The 4,075-nt window shown below is 48.8% G+C and overlaps 1 protein-coding gene across 2 annotated transcripts in view; it reads right to left on the bottom strand.

Annotated features, from left to right (window-relative positions):
- TRIM3 (tripartite motif containing 3) overlaps positions 1-4,068 on the bottom strand; it is a 26,845-nt gene extending 22,777 nt beyond the window's left edge. The window contains exon 1 of one of the 2 annotated variants that reach the window (XM_008573687.1): positions 3,946-4,068. The gene's annotated coding sequence lies outside the window, so the exon portion shown is untranslated. Of the gene's footprint in view, positions 1-3,737; positions 3,810-3,945 lie in introns of those variants that run through there. The other variant, XM_008573688.1, reaches the window with a different exon arrangement.
- Between the last annotated feature and the right edge of the window lie 7 nt (positions 4,069-4,075).

The following is a 4,075-nucleotide window of genomic DNA, read 5'->3' as shown; positions in this document are numbered from 1 at the left end:
GGGGGGGGGGGGGGGGGGGGGGGGCTAAGAAACCAGATGAGGAGGTATGCAAGAGCTACATCATACAATGCTTTCTTGGCCTTATTAAGGAGTTTAGACTTTACCCTTTCCTGCTAATGGATTAAGACTTTATCCAAAGAGCAAAGAAACACTCTGTTGGTGGTCAGCAGGTGTGTGGGTGGGGGCTTAAGCATAGAATGACAAAAGTAAATTTTTGACTGCTGTGTGGAAAACTGTTTAGAGAGGTCAAGAGCGGAAGGTTAAGAGACTGTCTTGATTAGGGGAGTAGCAAAGGGAGGTCAAGAAAAATAGATTTCATAGGAAGGAATCAATAGAATTTGGTGACTGGTTGGCTTTATATGAAGAGTCAAGGGAGAAGGAATTAGAGATGATTCCTAGTTTTCTAGCTTGGAAATTCTGGAGGAAGAGCAGTTTGGATGAGAAGGTGATAAGTTCAATGTTTAATATGATGAATCTGAGGTGCCTACGGGACATAGTTCAAGTGGAGACGTCCAGTTGGCAGTTGGAAAGACAAGCTGCAGCTTAGGAAGGAGGTCTAGCCTGGAGATATAGATTTGGTTGTTATTGGTGTAGAGATGGCTCCTGAAGCCATGGAAGTGGGTGACATCACCCAGGGAAGGGAAGGTGAGAAAGGAGAGCCTGTGACTGAGCCCCCAGGAACCTTGACATTTAAGGGATAGGCCCAGGAAGCAAAGCCTGCAAAGAAGATTGAGAGGGTATGGCCATAGAGGCAGGAAAAGCAGGAAAGAGAGATGTCATCAGGGTCAAGGGGGAAGAGAGCTTCATGAACAAGGGAGTGATCTTCACTGTGAAATGATGCAGAGAGGACCCATGATTTAAAGTCCAAAAGAAGCTGTCATCAACTTCAGAGAATGTAGTTTCCAGGGGCTGGAAAAGAAGAAGCCAGATTCAGAGAGTCAAGGAAGGAGTAGATTGTGAACTAACGAAGACAGCCAATGCTGACTCTGCTAGATCCCCAACAGATGCAAAGGATGTGTTTCAAGGCTTTTCAGTTTCCCCAAACTCTCAAACAGCATTAATTTCCCCATGACTTCCTCCTATAACCTCACAAGATTCCCAGTGTACATGATTTGCACAGCTAGTTAGTGGAGGTGACCAAGGCATGTTGAAAAGTGGATGCGAGGAGTCAGCTAGGCTCACTTGCTTACTAAAATGACTCACTCCTACTCACTAGCCTCCAGGTATATTTGATCATTTGAGACCTCAGCAAAATGACAAATGACCGCAGGTTATAGTCTTTGGGCTTTCTCTGGAACAAATGAAGCTTTAGATGAGATAAAGTCCTCAAAGCCAAGGAACTCTTTCAATAAGATTGGCAGGGAAAGAAAGTGATGAAATTCACAGTGCCATCTCCCCCACCACTTCCACACTGAGTAGGTAAATGAACCATTCAGTCAAACTTCCCTGGGCACACTCTTGGCCAGGCACTTCAACTGGGAACTGCAGAAATAAAGCTAAATCAGATGCATTCCCAGCTTTTCACAAGTTTTTAGACTAGTGTGGGAAACAGACATGGACATGCATAGCTACAAGGTGATAAGTACCATGATATTGACATGTTCAAACTTCTAGGCTAGCAAACAAAAGGAATTATATAATTCTGAGGATGATGGAGAATAAAGAAGGCTTCCAGAGGAAGGGACATTTGAGTTGGGACTTGAGTGACAAATAGGAGATTGACAGGTACATTGGGAAAACAGTGAGCAAAGGAATAGAAGCATGAAAAGTTAAGAAATATGAACCAGTTAGGCAAGAGAGCAAGACTCAAAAAGGCAGAGGCTGTTTTCAATACTTTCACGATCCACTCAATGTGGGTTCTCCACTTGCCTCTTTGGTTGCTCCTCCACTGCCCATTCCTTAAATGTTTAACTCCACAAGGTGTTGTTTCAGGGCCTCTTGTTCTCTCTTTATTCATACCCTGCCCGGACAATCTCATTATCTCCCATGTCTCAGTTACCATCCAATTGCTAATGATTCCCAAAGCCTTATATCCTGTGCTTGAAGACTCTCTTGCACCCCAGACCTGTATATCAAACTTCATCTTGGACATCTCTACCCAGATGGTACACAGGGATTAGTCCAAAACTGAACTCAATTTCTCCTAACCTACTCTTCTTGCTATGCTTCTGATCTCAATGAAAGGCACCAACATTCACCTAGCCACATAAGACAGAACTTTGGTAATCTTCTCAATTCTGCCTTTTCTTTCAACTTTCAGATACCAGCTGTGACTATACCCTTGATTCTGCCTCTAAAATGTGTCTAATTTAAACAATCAGGAGATCTAGGATCTAGTTCTGACTCTGTCACTAACTCTATAGACACAAGGTGAGACTCTGGACAATTTTGTACCCAATTCCCTTACTTGTCAATTGGGAGTAAGGGTCTTTTTGTTCTCAAAATCTGAGATTCCCAAGCTTCCCTTTCAAGCCAAGGTCCCTTACAGATGGTAATATGTGTTCATGATTAAATCCCATCATGTACTACCTTGATGATTTAACTGCTAGTTTCCACCGTAAGTATAGCTGTGTTAGAGGCTGGTCACGGTTGCCCCTCCCCTTCTAAATGTTTGCTAAGTTTAAGTCACCCATGATACTCCCTCTGGGCACTCTCTCTTCTAGCTATAAGATTTTTTTGTTTTTCTGAACACAGGCCATACTATCCCAACGATGGACCATTTGCTTAAGTTCTGTCAGCAAGAATGGCATTGTCTCCTAAGTGGCTGCAGCAGTACCTGGCACACGAAGGTGCTCAGTGTATGCTGGTGACCAGAGAGCCATACTTAACTCTCTGCAGTTCCCGCTCACCAGAGACAGAGGCAAAAGTAAAGGCAATAACAAGACAAGTGAATAAAGTTCCAAGGAGACGACCTCCGCTTCATATAAGGAAGATTTCCCACAGCAGAAGGTAGTAAGTGCTCTGTCATTGGAGGCATGCAAGCCAAGAGTGGCAGGGCACCTGTCAGGCCTGCAGCTCTGATTCCATTCTGCAGCAAATCAGAGTTTTGTTTAGGGGATGAATGGGCACTGGTGAGCTGGACAGACTGACAGGGAGAGACTTGTGAAGACGACCTCTGCACCTGCTCTGACCTCCCAGATCTGATCTTCCTGCTGGGGCCAGTCCTGGGTTTCTGCTTTCCACGACAGAGACCCCCACACCAAGAAAAAGCCCAGGGCCTGCCCTCAGCTGAATTGACCTCCCTGGGGTGCAGCCTGCCCTTACAACCTGCAACCATCTGTCCCTGCAGGTTTGCAGGCCAGGTTCTGAAGCCAAGTCGAAGAGGGAGGAGGTCAGAACCAGGAAGGGGCCTGGGGTCCTCCTGGCGGGGCCCAGGCTGCAGGGTAACAGAGGGGTCCTTTCCTACAAGAAACAGCCTCTGCATGAGGCTTCCTGTCCAGCGAGCAATGCTGGGGATGGAAAGGGTGTCTTCCATCCTGACTGGTGGGCCTCTGGGTGCCCGGGGAGGATGAGGGGGGGTGGGGTAAGGGGTGGAGGTGTCTGCACCAGGGAGAAAAGAACCTTTCGGACAAGCCGGACCACAAAATTCGAGTCCCACTCAGCAACCCCACCTCCCCACCACCATCACCCTCGGCCGCAGCGTTCAGCACCCTCTGCCAACACACAAGCTCCCAAACACCGTGCTCCTCCAAGGAACCATCACCCATCCACCCGCACCTCCCCCCTCAAACATGGACCTCACGTGAGCAGCCACAGCCCGAAGAATCCCCCCGCTGCTCTCACCGACATGGACACGCCTCACGTGGACAGAGGCAGGCACGCTTTTGAAAAGCATCCGCGCCCTCACCCACAGACGCTGGGACTGGGACTGGGACCCGGACCCGGACCCGGACCAAGGCACACAGGGATACAAATGCACCCTTGCGGCCCGCCTGATGCACTCACCGCGTCGGAGCAGGATGGGAGGGCAAGGCCTGGACTGCGGCCACTCCGAGGGGCCCCCGGCGCAGCCCCTGCTGCCAGCGCCCGTCCGCCCAGCCCTGCCTGCGGCGCCGCCCCACGTCCAGCGCCTCCA

This window comes from Galeopterus variegatus, unplaced genomic scaffold (genome assembly GCF_000696425.1).
Source record: "Galeopterus variegatus unplaced genomic scaffold, G_variegatus-3.0.2 Scaffold956, whole genome shotgun sequence".
NCBI lineage: Eukaryota > Metazoa > Chordata > Mammalia > Dermoptera > Cynocephalidae > Galeopterus > Galeopterus variegatus.
The sequence above is the reverse complement of the archived record's forward strand: the minus strand, read 5'-3'. Positions and strand labels throughout refer to the sequence as shown.